The sequence below is a fragment of the Ictidomys tridecemlineatus genome, chromosome 14 (genome assembly GCF_052094955.1).
Source record: "Ictidomys tridecemlineatus isolate mIctTri1 chromosome 14, mIctTri1.hap1, whole genome shotgun sequence".
NCBI classification, from domain to species: domain Eukaryota; kingdom Metazoa; phylum Chordata; class Mammalia; order Rodentia; family Sciuridae; genus Ictidomys; species Ictidomys tridecemlineatus.
The window spans coordinates 24,538,623-24,559,480 of record NC_135490.1 but is presented as its reverse complement, the minus strand read 5'-3'; the positions used below and the strand labels follow the sequence as shown (position 1 = coordinate 24,559,480).

Genomic DNA, 20,858 nt, shown 5'->3' with positions numbered 1-20,858 from the left:
CAATATTTAGGACATACACTAATTTTTTTCCATTGTTTATCTGAAACTCAATTTTCACCAGGCTTCCTGTATTTTTATTTGCAAAATCTGGTGATCTTACGCTAGGAGAACCTGTAGCTCAGCCCCTCATGAAATGAGAGTGATGGCACAGAATTGGTAGTGGGAGTGTTGATAGCTAGGCCGAAGGAAGCTTGCTTCACATTTAAAGTTCCTGGATTGTCTGGCCCACAGTAAGTGCTCAGTAAATATTACACATTATTATCACTATAGCAGTTAGTGACATACCCTCTTAGGCCCCTGGAGAAGATATAGAGGGCAAAGGGGGAAAATGCAAATGCAAGAATAGAAGAAATTGGGCTGATATGATTATTTTAAGAGTGGATTTGGAACTGGCAAGGTTTATTTATATATATATTTGCAGTTCTAGGGATTGAATTCATGGTTTCATGCATGCTAGGCAAGCAATCCAATCGACCACTGAGCTACAATCGCGGTGCATTGGAAAGGTTTATATTAGATAGATGTTGAGGCATCTGGTTTCAGGATCCAGCTCTCTTGATGATAGGAGTCTTATTGGTTCCTAAGCCAATGAAATGAAAGAGGACAGAGCTTCACCACTCTAAGGGACTATGGGTAGCCCATATTTTCTCTTTAGAGGAAACAGGAAGAGATTCAGTAGATATATGAGAGACACAGAAGTGGATGTTTTTTAAATGAAGTGGTATGACATAGTAATTATTGCATTGGAAAATTGAGGAAAAGCCAGCTATCAATTAAAATAACCAAAGAGTTCCTTGCTGTTGAATCAAACTCAAGAAAAGCATACAGTGCTCTTTTTGATTAGCTTACCTTTGAGTTTATGGCTAAATCCTCCCAGCTAGTAATAAGAAATCATTTGGAAAATGAAAAGAATGTTCTAAGAACAAATTAAAAGGTCAAAATGGTGGTCACGCAATTGACAACTTACTGGTAACTGGTTTTTTTTCCTTTGAAAATATGTTTTCACTCCTGAGTAGCTCCACTTAAAATTTTCAAGTGATGTTACAGAAACACAAAAATACTTCCATAGCATAAAATTCTTGTCGGCTAAGAAATTCTAAAACATATATATATATATATATATATATATATATATATATATATATATATATATATATATATATATATATATATAAATTTCCTGATTATTGGCATAGGAACTTTCAACTTAGGGTCACTGTTTATTCTTACTTAGCCCTATGATGGTTTTCCTTTCTTTTGACTTTTCATTTCTAAAAATGTGTCCACTAGTGGTGATAAGTGAAAGTAGGTGAAATTCAAATTAATGCTTTTACCAATTCTGGCAAAAGTCCAGAAGGGAAGAGGTGTGAAGTGATTGGCTACAATTAGCATCAAATACATGACCCTGGATATAGCAGTCACTCAATAAATCCTTAATTAGTTAATTAGGTTTTTGGTCTATTTTTGTCTTCTGACCATCATAATATGTATTCAAAGTTAATTATAGTTAATTTTAATGCTACTCGATGTTACCAATGATCATGTTATATCTAAATACGTACAGGGTAGAATCAATGCCCACTTGAAACACACATGATTTTATTATTCCAGTCTCACAAAAGCATTTGAAAGCCACAGCTGTTGATAATGCTTTTGATTTGCCAGATCCTCTAACAGTCTACTTACTTTGCCTTGAACATGGCATTTGTACCACATTAAAGTTTGGCAAGCTTAATCTTTGCTAACCACTGGCAAATGTGAACATGCTATAAAATATAAAAATATATTTCAGCCAAAGCCATTATCAGGTATACATTTGTTTGGATTTGACTAAGAGCCTCTAATTTGTTCATGTGCACTTGGCATCTTTCTGCATGGTGATTATGCTTGCAATTTATATATTATATGTCTGACAGCTGACTAAAGTTCTAAGTACTGGTACAGGAAGAGAAGAAAGAGGAAAGAAAGAAAGAAATCCAATTTTACTTCTGTTAGTGGGAGAACTTCCCTAAGCTCATGGAGGGAACTAAGAAGATCAGTGGTAATCTCCCCCAATCTCACCGTACCTGCTACACATTAAGAATGTTTTTGAGTAGTTTGTATATTCTCTTTCACATCATCCCCCAGGAGAAGTTACCCTTGCAGTCTACCCAGCTAAGAACCTCAGAATAGAGTAAAAACTACATGATCTGGCTTTCTCTGAACACAAAGCTCAAGCAAATACTAGCACAAGACAGTTCTTCAGTATGGAAGTCTGCACCATCCCCAGGTGTAGGTAGTGTATGATGTTGAGAATACTGATCTGTTTCATTTTTCCATTCATCTGCATATGGACAGCCACAGTGATGTATGATACTGGATGGAGCTGGTGACAGACTCCTTCCCCAGTGGACATTATAGGAAAGTTTTCATTAAACTTTCATTTATTGACAATTTTCTCATTTCATGACTTAAAAATCTTTTCAATATGACCTTATCATTACCTCATGACATGTGTTGAAATAGAAAAAGTAGGAATTATGTAATTATCATTCCCATTGTACAGAACTGAAGGGAAAGATCTCTTGCCCCTGCAGGGCTGGAATTACCATCCCCTTGTCTTAGCTTTTCATCCATGCCCAACTTTATGGGTTTCCTGATAAGGACCATCTTCTACTTTTACTTTTCAGGACCCAAGAAAGGGACACCTCCCTGGGCACAGTGATGCACACTTGTAATCCCAGCAACCTGGGAGGCTGAGGCAGGAGGATCAGAAGTTCAAAGCCAGCCCCATCAACTTAGCTTGGCCCTAAGCAATTTAGCAAGACCTTATCTCAAAAAAAAAAATTATTTGGTTAAGTGCCCCTGGCTGGATTCAATCAATCCCTGGAGAAAGAAAGAAAGAAAGGAAGGAAGGAAGGAAGGAAGGAAGGAAGGAAGGAAGGAAGGAAGGAAGGAAGGAAGGAAGGAAGGAGGAAAGAAGGAAAGAAGGAAAGAGGAGGGAAGGGGGAGGGAGGGAAGAAAACAAACAAATGAATACCAATAAAAGGATAAAGAGTACATTCTGTACCCACATTCTGAGGTGGTTTGTCAAGGAAATACAACCGATCAACTCCCCTCAAACCAAAACAAAGATTCAAATTCTTCATGCTAACTGTCCTTCACCCTAGATACCACTCATTCAACAATTATTGAGCTTCTACTAAGATCCAGATGCTATGTTGACATTGGTCACATCAGGGAGCAAGATAACAGGTAAAATTATTTATCATGGTGCCCCACACATGGGAAGTAATCTAAAAGCAAATTTCCTTTTCTCAAATGTTTGTCCTTAAACTAATCAATCAGAGCTGGGATGTGGCTCAGTGATAAAGCACTTGCCTATCATACACAACGTGAGCTCGGTCCCTAGCACCACACACACAAAAATCGTATTAAGTTAATCGATCAAATCTAATATGCAATCAAAAGATAACAGTTCACTTCTGATGTGATATCACTGTTTCTCTATATGTAGTAACATATTGTGACATTTAAGCATGAGCCATTAAGCCAAGAAAAATAAACCATACTCAGGCAGAATCACAGCTTGGAAGTGCTGGTTTGTCATTTTTTGTGGTGTTCTTGTTGTAAAAGGGAAGAGGAAAATTTTGTTTAAGTGTCCTTGTATTAATAAGATTTATCTGTACACGTACACACACACACACACACACACTCACACACACTCTTGAGGGGGGAGATGTTGTTTATCTAGGCAAACAGCTTTGCAACGGAAAATAAACACTTATTATGCTCTGTAATCATTTGATTGATTTTAACTTTCATTTACAAGCAATTTATACAAATACAGCTTTAAAGCCAAAACTTTTTGCTCTTATAGAAAGAAAATTTCAATTTCTATATTTCCCCCCCTGCTTTGCTCTCGGGACCAGGTGATACATGAAGGGGAAGCCAATCTGAGGCATCATCAATGTGTTTCTTTCAGCAGTTTCCATGATCCATGGAACTCCCCCACCACACTGTTAATGTGGCAATCCACACTGATCAAGATCCTCCTATAAACCAGATACAAAAGTAACTGCAAGTCCCAGAGCTCATCTATGACCTCTACTGGTCATGTTACTAAAATACAACCACTCACATTCAGAACTGTTCTTGTGTTTCATTCCTTCATTTAATAATCTTAGCATCTACTGTGTGCCAGATGCTGTTTAAGGGATGACAGTAAACACAACAGACAAAACCCCTTCCCTCTTAAAATTCATCAGTGGAGACATTTTAACTGTAAACATTATAAACAAATTCATTGCATAGAATTTTAGAAGGCAATAAAAACGTTTAGAAACAGAAAAAGTAGCCTGGCAAGATGGTACACACCTGTAAGACCAGCAATTTGGGAGACTACAGTGGAAGGATCATAAGTTCAAGGCCAGCTTCAGCATTTTAGTGAGACCCTGTATCTAAATAAAAAATAAAAAGAACTGGTGATGTGGTTTAACAGTAAAGTGCAGCTGGATTTTAACTCTCAGTATGAGAGAGAGAGAAGGGATGGGGGGCTCAAGGTAAAGGGGAATCAAAAGTACAGTGGAAATATAGTCAGAAAAACAGGTTGCATAATTAAATGGGTGCTTAGGATAAGGGGCAGTGATAGCAGAATTAAGTAAACCTTGAAGAAGGTAAAAACAACTTAAGATCTAATATTTAATTGGTTCTCAAATCAGTTAAATTGGACATCATTCTGGAAGTACTTTCCTCTTTCATAGAGAGTTTCTAAAATTTCTTAAGAGTTCATCAGACTTGTGTTCAAACCCTACTTGTCAGTTTTTGCTGCAGGAACAAACAAACCCAAATTCTCAGTGGCTTAAAAAAAAGCCAAATGTTTAGTCAAAACCACAAGGAGATACCACCTCACACCCATTAGAATGATTTCTACCAAAACAAAACAAAACAAAACAAACCAGAAAGCAACGAGTATTGGCAAGGCTATAGCAAAACGGGAACCCACATGCACTGCCAGTGGGAATGTAAAGAGGCATAGCTGTTAAGGACAACAGTGTGGCACTTCTCAAAAAAATTTTAAAGAGGATTAATGTTTGATTCAGCACTTCCACCTCTGAGCACATAATCAAAAGAATTGAAAGCAAGGACTTAAGGACATTTTTGCACACCTGTGTCCAGAGCAGCATTATTCACAATAGCCAATAGGTGGAAGCAATCCTCGTGTCCATCAATGGATGAATGCACAAACAAAATGTAGTATATACATACAATGGGATATTATTCTACCCCAAAAGGAACTAAATTCTGATGCATAATACAATGTTGATGAACTTTGTGGACAAACTAAGGCAGTCACAAGAACACAATTGCTGCATGATACCTAGAAGAGTCAGATTCATAGAGATAGGAAGTAAAATGATGTTTGCCAGGGGCTAGAAGCAGAGGGAATAGGGAGTTATTGTTTAATGTGTACAGAATTTCAGTTTCACAAGATGAGATGCTATTGAGATGGATGGTGGTGATGATCCCACAACAATATGAGCTATACAATGCCACTCAACTGTACACTGAAGAGTGGTTAAACTGGTAGATTTTTTGGTATGTGTATTTTTCCACGATTAAATTATTTTAAATATTTAAAAATCAAAAGCAACTGTGAAACTTTAAAGTTAAAACAAATATTTCTGGCTTACATTTCAGGAAGGTGCACATTAACTGTAGGTCAGCAGTGACTCTGATGGGCTCAGCTTAGAGCCAGGGCTAAAGGAACAGTCTCTCTGTATTGCATGCTGTTCACATGCAGAAGGTCACAGCTGACGCAGGCCTAATCAAATCACACAATTTAAAGGTCCTGCTCATAGGTGGTATCCATCTAGTCTAGCCACATTCTACTGACCAAAGAGAGGATAGAATTGGCCAACCCCAAAGTCAACTGAGGTCAGGAGGAGTATATTTTGCCTAAACAGAAAAACACACCAAGGTAAGGATTGAATAAATAATTGTGAATAAATAATAAAATATAATCTTAATGAGTTACTCATTACCTTCCGTTTTCACAATCTATGCCAATTGCCACCACCAAATTGTCTCCACTCTGATCAAGAAACATCTAGGATAAAGACATCTTGTATAAACATAGACATGAAAGTTGCTACAGGTACAAAATAAGTTGTGGGTCTCCAAATTTTATTTTGTCCAGCTGTTGAACAGGAGTAAGAGCAAAGATCCTCTTCCAAAAGTGACATCACTCTGGCCCAACTCCTTTTGGAGGCTTAAGAGACAATGGAGACAAGTTGGAAAATTGAGGAGCCTGGTACTGAGTTCAGACTTTAAATTCCAAGTACACTACTAATCTATAAAATGAAACAGCTGTCTAAATTATCTCAAGTTTCCTTCCAGTACTGAACATCTTCAATTTGAGTTAAAATATTTCTTTTTTCTCTAGAGCTGCTGTTCACTTTTAACACCAGGTGGCACTAGATAACAACTTAACAGAAAAGGATTAAGACTTTTTTGGTGGTGAAATCAGTAGTTCTATGCTATTTACCCTCTTCCTGTATATTGTTTTGAAGCAGAACTCTTGCATCTGATAGTTCCTCAGAAACCACCACTCTTAGGAAATGGCATCCACAAACATAAAATGAGAACACTAGTCCCAGGACTAGTGTGTACTTTAGGAGAGGGTCCCTAGATAATTTCTAGGGTTTGACTTTGAATTTGGAAGTTTCTCTTCTTTTGAGCAGAAGCTTGAGGTAATCAGAGCTGTACTTTCTGACAATATATCTAGCAGTCATGTTTCTGTAGCTAATAGTGGCTGGCAAGTGGGAAAATTGTTTAGGAAGTGTTTACAATGGACCAGAATCAGTACACATTGGTCTGCGGATGGGGTAGCAGGAGTGAAGACAGAAGTGGTTAGTTGTTGCACCAACACACTCTCCAGAACTTGGCAACATTTTAAATGAACAGGCTTTGAAGTGGGCATGGTGGGGCCCGCCTGAAACCCCAATTACTCAAGAGGCTGGGGCAGGAGGTTCAAAATTCAAGGCCAGCCTCAGCAATTCAGCAAGACTCTGTCTCAAAAACAACAACAAACAACAACAACAAACAAACAAAACAAAACAAAAAAAAAACAGAAAGGGTTAGAGGTGTAGCTCAGTGGTAGAACACCTTTGGGTTCAATCCCCAGCACCATAATTAATAGGTAGATAGATATATAGATAGACAGACAGACTTTGAGTAGGATTATTCATCACAAAAGGTGACTTCTGATAAACAGGTCCCTGATGGAAAACAGAAGAGGACTCTGAGGTGGCAGTACTGTCTCACTGTCATTCCTGCACAGCTCACTCACACTGAGAAGAGACTGTCGAGCTTCTACCCTCTTCCATACTAAGACCAACCCCTGGTGTGTGAGACCACCCCTTGCCTGCTCCGGAGTGTGGAGATATTCCATATGACAATAAGCCTTGTCTCAGAGGTTTAAAAAATAAATACTGATTTCTTCCTTACATTTCATGAGAATGCAGGTTGACTTTAAGTCAGCTGTGACTCTGAAGGACTGAGTTGATCTAAATTTTCTCAGAAAATATTTTCTCGTACATGGTTTTTTATTCATGGCACTTTAAATTCCTGTGACACTTCTCTAGCCTTCTGTGTGTTTGAGTGGCAATCTGGTCCAAGGCAAGGAACAATGGATTTGGGATCAGATAGACTTTCATTTAAATCCTAAAACCCAGCTCTATAGTATTATCATCTCGCTTCTACTATATAAAACTGCCCAGAAGAGAACCTGTCTGTTTTAGGCTTCTAAGGTTGTCTGTTACCTTTAAAAAGTTACTTAATTTTCCTGAGCTTCTATCCTATTATAATATAGGGGAAATAATAGTATCTCACAAATTTGCCATGAGAGTTAAGGTAGTGTGGTTACATAGTAAGTAACCAGTAAACATCAATTCTCTTTGCCTTTAAAGAATGTAAAGATGTTCTTGAGTGACTCTGTCAGATAAATTCAACATGAGCACAGCAGGGAAGGTGGTAATTTCCATGGTTATCTGTGGGCACTTTTTGCAAATGCTGAGCTGTCCTGATATAAGACACTCAAAAATTCAATCTATTAAGCTGGTGTATAGTTTGAGACTTAGGATACTCACTGGTCCACAAGAAATAAAGAGGAAGAAGGAGTTACACAATGTTTCTCTGTTGGAATTACTCAATCTCTACCCAACTGAAACCTTGCTTCACAAGAGATTAGCCACAGCCCAAGAGCCATAAACATCCTGAATTGCTAACCCCTTTGCCACCTCACAAAAGCTTTGTAAATCTCAGTTGCAGCAAATGCATCCATTTGTTTTATGAAGTGACTGTTTTGAAAGCATCTTTATAATAGTCACCATTATTTATCCTTCTGCCAACTCTCCAAATTGGGGGAAAGAGAAATTAATAAGCAATATCAATGTTTCCATTTTACGAAGGGAAGATAATTTGCTCTTTTTAAGAGCTACAGGTCAATTTCTGGGATGTCACATCACCTTATGTGGTTGGTAGATTATTTCCAAAGTTGGATCACTGCTGTTTCCATCTCCTTCTGCAGTCAGACAGAAACTACTGTTACCAAAATACCAATAGACAAATGCCCTACAGCAAACAAGGAATGTACAGTATCCATCAAGGGGTGCGTGGTGATAGCCCTTTATTCCCAAGGAAGGTGACAACTAAGTGAGAATATTTGAAGTTCTGATGTCCCATCTGTACAAGAACCAGGGATGAGAATGGCAGAGCAAGCCATAGAAGCACATGTTCTGACAGTGAGGAAATAGGCAAATCTGTGTACTCACCCACAGGTGCTATGTACACAGTTCTGCTCTTGTGGATAAGAACACCCTACCCTTTCTTCGTTTCACCCAAACCATTCCCTTTTCAAGTTACATGATCAAGGAGCATGAGGGGCTCAGTAGGAACTGTGCTCAGTGGAATAATCATCCTTTCCTATTCCTCGCCTAAGGGAGCTCTGTGCATCATTATGTGGCCTCTCCTCAGCTCACCCTCTCAAGATGAAGAGGGCAGTGAAGCCCGTGGCAGGAAGCTGCAAGTTTACTTCTTCATGAAACTACATGGTCACAGCATGTGAAATATATTAACTTGTTTCCTAAGGCTCGGAGCTATAAGACACCAGAATGCATTACAGAGAGCATTTAGAATTATCTTCTGCTGATTTTAAAGAAGTCAGTAGGGAGTTGACTTTCTAGTTGGATTTAAAGAGAGGCACATGAGCCAGGGAAGGAAGCCTGAGGCTTCATGGGTGGAGCTTCACAGGATGGCAATATGGAGGAATGCTCAGGCTGTTCTGGGGCTGACAGTCAGCTTTACAGGTCCAGAGAGTGGATTCTGTCTATGTTGCTGGGTGAATAGGTTGGGGGACTAACCCATGATAATCAAGCATGCTAATAAAGAGACTGACATACCAAACAGAATGCACATTAATTTGTTTTTGTTTTGGCACTCGAGATTGCACTCAGGGGTGGTTAACCACTAAGCCAGATCCCAGCCCTTTTTTTTTTTTTTAATGTTTTGTTTTGAGACAGTGTCTCATTATGTTGTTTAGGGCCTTTCTAAATTGCTGAGGCTGGCTTCGAACTTGGGATCCTCCGGCCTCAGCACTGGGAGCTGCTGCAATTACAGGTGTGCGCCACCGCACTTGGCTTCTAAAAGTCTTCTGAGTGAAATGTGCTCTGTAGATGATCTGAGCACAACCCAGGAAAACTCTCTCTCTAATCTGGAAAGTGTTAGATAATCAGTGGGAAATTTTCATCTTCCCTTTTATAAAATTCTCATCTTCCCTTTTATAAATAAATGTAGATCACCCAGTTTCTAAATGTCCACCTATGCTAATCCCACATTTCTTTAGATGAAGCACAGTTCTCACTGCTTCGTTACATATTCAGTCACTTTCCTTAACCTATACTGGCTCATCTTAACTATCCCCAATCTTTTCAGCTCTTTATTAACAACTTTCAGAGAAGGTTACTGATGGTTGGTCGCTTCAACAATGTGTTGGCTTTTATTAGTTCTTCTGATGGACTGATTTTCTGTTCTGGGAGCACTTTAATACATGTGTGACAGGTTCCTCCCGCCTGCCTGGAGGCAGAAAGAAGCCTCCTGTAGCCTTGTTCAGCAACAATTATTCTGTTCCTCTATGGAATGCATTTGTAATGTGTTTTATTTATTTTGCCTCCACACATTCCCACCTTCCTAGGGAAGAGGTGAATAAACCACCCGCCACAAGAAAGTAATTTTTTTCACCTTAGGTGGGCCATCTGCTTCTCCTAAGAACTCTGCTCTGACTTGAATTGAATACATCTTGTCCCAGGCATTTTGCCAGCTGTAGGTTCCAGGAAATAGAGCAACTAAAAGTGGTTTCCTTTTTTTTTTTTTTTCAAATGCAACTTATAGAATTAAGCTCAAGGAAATTGTTCATCTGCGTCCATAGGAGTAGTCACAGAGTGGCAGAAGTCCCAGATAAAAACAAACAAAACTAAGCTGTATATGAATTTCCTGAGATAAACTCATTGAGTATGTATGAAGTCTAGTAGGGGACCTGAAAGATGGAAGAGAAGATTGAATACTTAGGACCCAAAAGAGACCCCCCAAAGCTAAAGATTGTCAACACTGGGTGCAAATCCAATTCACATATGGGAATTTTAGTTTTCATGCCTTGGTCCCATTCGACTGACTGCTTCAAAACAATTCTCCCAAACTATTAGGGATGAAAGACTTCTTCTTAAGCTCCCAAGCTATTGGGGAAAAGAAATTACTGAGGGCAGAAATTGTCAAAACGTTCAATCTAGAAGATGATGAACCATCGGAGGTAGCAGTAAACTGAGATTGTTTTCTAACAGAGTCATCCAGACACTCAGGGTTGTAGTAAGGAACAAGTCACAAAGAGAATAAGGCAGTCTAGGCCTGGTGACCATTAGCTGCTCATGCCAATAGAGGGGGATTTTCTCCTACATCAGCTCAGAGATAGAATGTCAGCAAGGGCAATACCACTTGAGTAACTTCAACAGGTAAAGCAAAAACAGTAGCTGCTTCTAAAAATCAATACATAAACACAGGAGCAACTTCATGGAAGTGAGAGATAGCAGAAGAAGCTGTAGAAAATATGGGAAAGAAGAAAATAGCACTCATGGTCTTCTTGTTCTGAGACTTGTGGGAGAAGACATAGAAACTTTCTGAACTACTTGGAGGAGATGGGCCACAGCTGATACTCAGGCAATACACACTGGTACAGAGTTATTACAGGCAGCAACATAGAAACACTGCACTGATGGTTGGTAAATAGCTTAAACTAAACCATGTCACCAAACAAAATTGTATAGCAGCCATTGCGTAGGCAGTGATGGGACTTGGTAATGGTGGACCTGGACCTTAGAGCATAAGAGGAATAGACCAAGGTGGTATCTGAGGCCAGTGCAGTGTCTACCAGTTGCTCAGGAGAGGCCCAGGGCTGCAGGAATAGTGGGACAGGCTGAGCTGATGGCAGTATTGTCAATAAGAATGGAAGCCCCTTAGGGAGAGGGTAGGTGAGAAGCACTAGCATCCTGGACAGAAGGAGCAGCCCACCCAGTCACCCTCTTGCTGAGGCAAGTGCCTCGTCCCAGACCCAATCTAACAGAAGTCATTGGAAGAGTTTGGGTGAATTTTCCCCTATAAAATTGTAGCTTAGAGATGAGCAGTATTTAGTTTAAAGGAAACTTATCAAACTTAAGACCAACCAGGAATTTCTAAAAACCAACAATGACTTAGAAATTATCAGAATGATTTCATGAATATTGTGCCTTATAAGTTATATTACAAAGCAATGTCATCATAAAGCCGAGTTAGAAGATAGAAAGGAAGTCTTTAAATTTTAATTTTTATACTGATTAATAAAAATATATTCCATTTATTTATAAAGTGTCTGCAGCTACAGGTTGCTAAATAAACTTCTCATCATCTTCAAACTGGGGAATGTGGAGCCGAGGGGGAATGGGATTCAGCTGGTATGATTAGAGATGGCCCCCTACCATCACACCCCATTCCAGGTTGGTGGAGTTGGTAAAATATGGTTTCCTTTGATTTACAAATGAAATGAGGTTTACCATTTGTTCCTGAGGATGGATCTACTAAAACTAATCAAGAATTCTTAGCCATTACTGCTCTCAAACTTCCTGAACCTTCCAGGAGACATCTGCTCTGAAGCTGTAAGATGCAAACTGTGCAAAAGAAATGGCTGTTAGGTTTTTAGTAACATTGCCAAAATGGTGATAACCAGAAATCCAGTCACTCAATAAATGGTTATGAAACATCTAAAATTCTGTAATTTGAGAAGCATTTTCCAAGTTTTCTTTGGAATCCAATCATTTTAGATACTTAGTATTTTTTAAAAAATAGTTCTGGGTATGGGGCTGGGGTTGTGGCTTTGTGGTAGAGCGCTCGCCTAGCCTGTGTGAGGCCCCGTGTTCAATTCTCAGCACCACATAAAAATAAAGGTATTGTATCCAACTACAACTAAAAAATAAAATTAAAAAAAATATTTTCAGGTCTAGGGGTGTAGCTCAGTTATAGAATACATGCCTAGCATGCATAAGACCCTGGGTTCAATGCCCAGCTACACACACACCACATACACACAAGTTCAGTGGTCAAATAAGTTTGGCAAACACTTCAGCTTTTAAAGATTTATAATGTATTTGCACATTTAAATGTAATTGTCTAGATTCAAAACTTGGGCTTCTCTTCACTTTGCAATTATTTGATCAAGCCTTCATTCCTCTATTACTGTAGGTAATTCAATAACTTATTCTTAAGGACACCTCATCTCTCAAGTTGATCAGGAACTCTGGGAAATTTACTAAAGGGGAAAGTCTTGTTTCAATGTTCCATGTAGAAAAAACGGATCAGTCATTAACAGGTTCTGGTTTGGGTGCTGTTTTTGTGGTGCTGGGAATTGAATTCAGGGTCTTGTGCTAAGCAGGCACTCTACCACTGAACTACATCTCCAGCCCACAGGTTCTGGTTTTAATCATCACCTCTACAGGAGATCACTGTTGTAAACTGGTTCTGACAGGCTCCAGTGAGTCCTTGTCCTACTTTAAGGACATCCTTGCTCCTGCAGAACCCTTAGCAGGCAGCAGGGTAGCACTGTGCTCATGGACATCCAAGATGACAGCTTACTGGACTCACACAATCAGCTACTATTGCCCAAACATAACTGCTTGCCAAGGTGGCCAGGTATAATTGGGTTTCAAACCACAGCCACACATAGTACCTAGGACAAGCTGTCCCCTACAAACCTCTAGGCCTGGCATTGAGCCTGTCACTGAGCCAGGCTTCCTCTTTCTTCTTGGGGGGGGGCTGAGTCAGGACTACCTTAGCCCTTCAGAAAGTTCCAATTAGGTTGAATTTCAAATGGAAATAGGATATGGTCTTGATCCTTTTCCTCCTGAAAGATCCTTGGCCTAGGTAAGGTTAATCTGGCATATCAGGGAATATGGGAAAGAACAACCTTAATAAAGCTACAAAATGTTCTTTATCTAGAGACAAAAATCTCCACTCACCTTATATTGGTATGAATAAGAGTATTTAGGAAACTACCAAAGAAAATACACAGTCAACTACAACAAAAAGACAATATAAAGGCCCAATATCTTCATTTATTTTTGTGCTTCTCCAGCTTAAGAAAAAAAAGAGTGTCAAATCACTACAAGTGTTATTACAAGTGTTTCTGGGAAGTTAGGACACTTTAAATTCATTGTTTTAGTTTTGCCCAGATTGTTTGATTTGTTCTTATTTTGAAAGATAAATAAACTCTGGAAGGATAATGAGCATAGTGCTAATAAATTGTTATGGGAATGAGAGAGAAAGAGAGGGGGGGGAGGGAGGGAGGAAAAGAGAGGGAGAGAGAGAGAGAAGGATTGGGGAAGGGAGAGAACATGCAAATAGAGAGAGGTTCTATGATATTGAGGGCAAATAAGCATCTGAGGTTCCCCCTGTCACATGGGGCAATAAAAGATGAGGCAGAAGGGAGAATTCTCATTATAATTTTGTGTAATAAGAGAGACATGGTGTATCTAAGAAGCTCCCATTTAATGAATCATAAGGTCTAATCTGCTTCAGAGAGAATTAGACCCTCAGGAATTCTCTCCTGAATTTCTTCTTCTTTTTTTAAACTATCAAAGAAAATACACAGTAGTAACAACAACAACAAAAATTTGTTATACATGACAGCAGAATGCATTTCAATTCATAGTACACACATAGAGCACAATTTTTCATGTCTCTGGTTGTACACAAAGAAGAGTCACACCATTCATGTCTTCATACCTGTTCTTAGGGTAATGATGTCCATCTCATTCCACCATCTTTCCTACCCCCCATGTCCCCTCCCTTCCCCTTCCTCCCTTTTGCCCTATCTAAAGTTCCTCCATTACTCCCATTATGAATCAGCATTCACATATCAGAGAAAACACTGGGCCCTTTGGTTTTCTGGGATTGGTTTACTTCACTTATCATGATATTCTCCAGCTCCATCCCATTACGTGCAAATGCCACTCTTTTAATGCTGAGTAATATTCCATTGTGTATATGTACCACAGTTTCTTTATCCATTCATCTGTTGAAGGGCATCTAGGTTGCTGAACTTCATTTTCAGTGATACTATAATATCATTCATGGTACATAATAGACACTCAATAAATAATTACTGAATGAATAATTTTCAAGAACCTATCCTCTACCCAAGAATTTCATCCATTTACTCATGTATTCATTGACTTGTTGTCATTTATTATATTGAGTGCTTGGCACTATAATTTTATTCCTAGATTTATAACCACTTAGGAACTCTAGCTAAAGTACTGACATTCTGGCAGTTTCACATATCTGACTTTGTAGATAACTCTGTTCAACTTCTTTAAGTTTATGTGTCTAGGTAAGAACCACATCAAGCCAAGATTAGCAGAAAATAGATGGCGGAGACATAATAAGAGGGGGATGGCTAAATGGTTTGAAGACAGCATGTGCAGTTAATTCACACTCAAATTATGGATCACAACTTTTAAAAATAGTATTATCTTATACTTTTCAATCTCTTCTTCTACTTCTTTTACTATTTACTACTTATAGGCAGATAAACAAAGATAGTTTTGTCTTAGGCTTCACTATTTACCCACTGTGTGATCCTAGCCAAGGTGCCTAATTCTTTTGAACCTCAGTTTCCTATCTGAAAACTCCCTCAGAAAATAAGTCACTCAGATTAAATAAGAAAATATTTATAAAATGTTTAGTATGCTTGGCAATGTCAGCAAATATTATTCTCACTAGTATCATTACTATTATTTACTACTATTATTAACCAATCTGATGCTTGTCTATAAAACAACTTTGGGAAGATTAGGGCATTAACTCAGGACCTACAACAGAACATCCTTTGGCATACTCAGTCATTCTTTCCATTTTTCAAGGTTTATTAAGTAAGTAGTATTGTTTCCAACAAAACACAAACTTATTTTGGGGGTCTGGACTCTGATTCTATGCATTGCTAGTCTGACACTCTTACAGCCTCTTAGAACACAAATTGGTTCTTTTCAAATTTCTCCCTCCCCCCACACATTTTTTTTTTGCCTCTTTTCCCACAAAAGTTTACTTCCATGCTAATATTCTCATTCATTCTAAATATAGAAGGGGCTCCTAAAACATAACAATTTTCCTTGACACACTTCTTTCTTGATGTTCATTTTTCTGACTTTATTTCCACTGTATTTAAAGATCATGTTACTCACAGTGTTCATGACCTTTATATATAAATTCCTTGGAAAAAAATCCATTGCTCCCAGTGGGAGCCTTACTCTCTCTCCCTGGTAAAAGAGAGCTTGTACTCATTTCTATGTCTAAAGGCATCAAGAAGACAGTCCTGTTATCCCCATGATAGCCAGGGCTGCCCACTTGGGAAAGCTGGTAGTTCTAAAGTACATCAGACCATTGAAATTGCATTCTAATACAAATGCTTCTGGAAAAAATTTCTCTTCCTGCAGTTGTAGCATTAGCTCAACATCTTACCTTTCCTATTTAGTAATTCTGCTTTCCCCTCCAGGGCCTCACTGGAGACTCCTCAGTGCACTCTGTTTTCATAAGCTTCACTTCTGTGGCATAAAGCTAAGTTTGGGTAATAGAGGTTATATTGTTCAACCCAGTTGCAAAAACCATTCTAAGCACAAATGTTCCAGGTTCAGTTGAAATCTTAAGGGAACTTTTTAAATAGTTTCAATCAAAAAGAAATCTCTTTTACAGAGTTAAAAAATAATTAAGTTAATAAAACAGCTTATTTATTTTTAACTGATGAAAGATTATAGGATAGTTTTAAAAGATGATTTTGTCTGTAATTTGTAATGTTTCAACAAACATTTTGAGAATTAGTTTCCAATTGGTGTAATTACTTTAAAACTCCTTTTATGGAGGATACTTGCATAAAATAAGTTCTACCTCTCTCCTGGGAGGATCTGATCTGTGAAGGCTGAACCCAGCAGCTGCTTCCCCCCTGCACCTCCAGTTTCAGTGATTCCAGAAGGATGTAAGCCTGAGGGAAATAAGAGAAAGGGGTCAATTATAGAACAGAGAAGCAGCAGATTCTAAATCAGGGCAAACGCATGAGCTCCCAGGTGAAAATCAGAGGGAGGGCTTATGTGTGCTTCCATTTTTTTTTCCACAAGTTTAAAATTTCTGATGTCTGAAATTATTTATATCTAAGATGTCTTCTGAGACTTCATCTGGTTAGAAGGATTTTGATGATTTTTTTCTTTTTTCTTTTTTTTTTTGGGAAACACTAATTAGATCACTTTTAAAATTTAATAACAGTGCTTCAAACACAATTGTTTAAGTTCATATAAAATGTTTACTCATGAATTGGTCTGTCATTAATTTGTAAGGATTTTCTATTTTTAACAAAACTAGATTGGATCTAAAAGTGATAACAGGTATCTATATAAATAAAACATCCAGATAGGACACACACATATATATATATTTTCTAGAAATCTGGAAAGGATATTTAGATGGCCTTACTTAAAACATTCTAGATGTCACTTAAGATGTTCACTTTGGGGGGTTTCTAAAGCTTTCTTCATGAGACAGGTGATCTCTAGAGCAGAGTTCAACAAGGAGTTTGAGTAATAGCCTATTAGGAGAGAAAGCAAAAAAGAAATCCTAATTCTCTGTAAACAAGACAACAAATAGTGATTTCAGTTTTGAGCCCCAAATTAGAAGTTACAAGGACAGATATTCCAGTTGTAGTTCTTGGTTTGCAATTCACTTGCTTCTCAAAATGGACAACTCTGTAATGGACATCAGGATGAATAACATCAAGCCTTTTAAATTTAACAAAGTTTATTAGTTCTCCCCAGATATAATGGAAAGTCCAGCTAAGAATAAATGTTTGACAGCACAACGAGGGACTAGGAAGTCAGGATTTAAATGTGTTTCTTGGGGGATCACTTTTCTAAGTGACTAAGAATCTATTCCAGACTATTAGCCCATAGGCAGAGCATCTGTGTACCACTTGAAGCCAGCATGCAGGACGCACAAAGCCAAGCACATGTATGTATGTATGTATGGATTTGAACATTGCTGAATATAAAAATGTGAATTCAGATACAAGGAGACAAAGTACGCACAATAGGAAAATAAAAAAAAGAGACACACAGGAATTTCAGAGTAAAACAAAGACAAAAGAGAGGATCCACCCACAAAGAACATTAAGTTGCCTTGGCATCATACTTAATGTCTAGATCTACTTAAGATAAATAAAATAGATAGCTCTTAAGATGGAATGAAGGCCAGTTTCCATTTCCTTTCTCATACTCACATATTTCTACACACTTAAATCATAAAAGCAAGTTAATACCCTCTATGACATAATCTTGACTTAGTAGAATCACAGGAGATTTGTTTATTAAAATGCAAAGGAAATGTACAGTCAATTGCATGCACGCTTCTCATTTCCTTTCTTGAAGTCCATGCCACTTGCCTTAGCTTCAGTTAAATGGAGATGGGGCAAAGATCTGATCTCTCTCAGGGCTCACAGCAAGAGCATGGTAAATTTCAAGGGTCACAGCTATCATTTAGTTGAATAACTCCACTAGTTACTTAAGTGGCATTACTTGGTGTTTAGTTGATTAGTTAATGAACCTCAATTCTCTAGAAAAGATTTTGTTTTCCTGATCCCTAGGTCCATATAGCCAGCTGCCCAGTAACACTCCCAATTGCATCAAGGGCTCCTTAAACTCAACATTCACCATTCACCAACCAATTCATTTATATCTTCCCACTCCTGCTAAGGAAAAACTTTTAGATTATTTTTTCCTGTTTGAATAACAGATCTTCCTTTTATATTCTTTTTTAATTTTTAAAAAATTTTAATTTGTTATATATGACAGCAGAATGTATTACAATTCATATTACACATATTGAGCACAATTTTTCACATCTCTGGTTGTGTACTCCTTTTGTATTCTTTTTCTAGATAAATATCACCACCATCCATCCAAGGGCCCAAGGCTTGGAAAGTTAGTAAAGTCTCTTCTGCTTCCCTCACCTACCTCTACCTTAAACACGACCCAATTGGGTATTGGTCCCTTCAGTTTTGCCTTCTACTTATCTTCCCTTCTGGGTTGTTGCAAGTGCTTCTGTTCTCCTGTCTCCAATCCCCTTTATCCCACACCATCCTTTTTTCACACTGTAGTTGGGGATTCATTCTTTCTAATATTCATTCTTTCTAATATTCATTCTTTCCATTCACTTTCAGGAAAAAAAAATCCAAATGGTTAGCACAGCAAATGAAACACATCATCTACTTGCTTCTTTCTCTAACTTCATCTCCTACATTTCTGATTCCAACAACATGAAGCTACCTGTAATGCCCAAGTTGTCACCTTCTTCTTCACCTTCAATGCTTTGGTTAATTTAACCTGGGATGCCCTTTCCTCCATTCTCTGTCTAAGATAATTCCTACTCTGTCACAATATTTTCTAGTTCCCAGAAGACTATTCCTAATTGAATTTTAAAAAACTGATGCTAAAAAATAGTTAAACAGAGTTCCAGGATTGTTTGCTCAAAACAGAATGAAATTCCTTTTGTGTCTTAATTCCTGAGACACAGAATAGATTTCATTTTTAGTTGCTTAGTTTTGCTTTCCATTGACTGCTAATAAGTCTTTGAGTGAGAGGTTGAAGGGATGAAATAGGGTGGAATATAAATTAGAATATATCTTTTGCCAAAATGTTATATCTAGATGCTATGAGAAACTTGATCAAATAAACAAACAACACACACACACACACACACACACACACACACACACAGAAACTGTGAAGGGAGAAGAGGTGCTTAGCCATCTTCCTAAGTAATGCTAACCATTCCCCTCCTGTTCTTCTCTCTTCCTTTCTACCCTCCCTCCCCCTACATACACATGTAACCTTTTCTTAAGGTAAAAATCTGTGTGTTCTTTTAAATCCCTCAGGTTTCATATTTTATTGCTCAAAAGTCTGCCTCCCTGAAGTTCTTGTATGGACTAGTTATTTCCTTCTGTGAAGAAGCTGTTTAGTTCGTTCTTGCCTGGTTTGGAAGAACCCAAGGGAGGCAGTTCTTGCAGTCCTGTCTCCTTCCATTCCCCTCCTCCCCTCAGTCCTGGCTGGAGCAATGAGTCTGTCAGTTCCAGGCAAGAGACAAGGCAGACAAAGGTTCATTTGTAAAGAACCTCTTTCCAGCACCTCCTCTCTTCTCCGTTTGCCCAAACTCACCCAGTCAGTTTGAGCATTTAAGAAGATTCTTCTGCCAACGAAACCAAAAGGAAAGAAGAAAAAGGTATGTAATTTTTTATCCTCTGTAGAAAGCATTTTATATCATTTATTTTTCTCCAAATTGCTATTATAGATTAGAACAGAAATGTATGCAATGTGTTGAATCAGGAAGGAAAGACAGTGAGACAGAGATGCTCTAAGGAGATGGTGTCTGCACTTTGAAAAAGATGATGCTTCCTGGGATAAAAGAAAAGAACCAGATCAAAAGATGATAGAAAACAAATATTCCTTAACTGGGAAAGCCATTTAATCATGGGTTTAAGAAGAGGCAGGCTTCATTCTTATTCATTTAATGCACAAATCCTCTCTGAATCTTATCCTATACAACAGAACTTATGCTACCCCTCAGAATTATGTGGGCATGGTTAAATATATGACTGTTTTAATGCAATAGTTACATTGCTCCAATACCTACTCTACATGAAGCTAACTTCCATGTCTAATAAAGCATGTTTTTTTTTTCTTTTAAAAACCCTTATTCCTGAAAAGAAACTGGTGTTAACATTTGATACAAAGAGGGAATTCATTGAATTCATCCTTGGTGTTCCTACCATGGAACACAACACAGTGTCTGTACTGCTAAGATAAAGGGAACACTTTTTCCTTTGGGGACTTAGAAAAATTCCTTAGCTTAGTTACCTGGGCTCTGAAAAGCTCTCCCCAGTTTTGGTCCTTTCCTTCTATGATGATGACTTATTGTGGCCAGGAAAACAATTAGAATGGTGCAAGACTAGATATTAATATCTTCTAGCTTGCTCTGAGAGGCCTGAAGGCATATCTCCATCAGGGAGGATGCAGACTTCATTTTTCCACAGATGAAGGAATCTTAGGTAATCAGGCCACTGCCTGTTATAGGAATCTTTGAAAGATTTATCCACTTTCTAACTGTTCCTTGACGTACACTTTGAGAAATTTCACTTCAGGACTTGGTCATCCTAGTACAAACTTCTTCCAAGATAGTTAATAAGAAAAAGAGAGAACTTTAAAAAT

General features: G+C 38.1%; 2 protein-coding genes across 8 annotated transcripts in view; one reads left to right on the top strand and one right to left on the bottom strand.

Annotated features, from left to right (window-relative positions):
* The window catches only part of Sap30 (Sin3A associated protein 30), an 85,128-nt gene that overhangs the window by 34,078 nt on the left and 30,192 nt on the right, over nucleotides 1-20,858 (bottom strand). For 5 of the 6 annotated variants that reach the window (XR_002483992.3, XR_013430292.1, XR_013430291.1 and 2 more), the window contains one exon: nucleotides 16,498-16,591. The gene's annotated coding sequence lies outside the window, so the exon portion shown is untranslated. Of the gene's footprint in view, nucleotides 1-15,444; nucleotides 16,592-20,858 lie in introns of those variants that run through there. The other variant, XM_078030990.1, reaches the window with a different exon arrangement.
* Nucleotides 1-20,858, top strand: part of Scrg1 (stimulator of chondrogenesis 1) — a 39,731-nt gene that overhangs the window by 1,216 nt on the left and 17,657 nt on the right. The window contains exon 1 of one of the 2 annotated variants that reach the window (XM_005325511.4): nucleotides 19,406-19,872. The exons of the other annotated variant lie outside the window; for it this stretch is intronic. The gene's annotated coding sequence lies outside the window, so the exon portion shown is untranslated. Of the gene's footprint in view, nucleotides 1-19,405; nucleotides 19,873-20,858 lie in introns of those variants that run through there. 2 annotated transcript variants of the gene reach the window in all.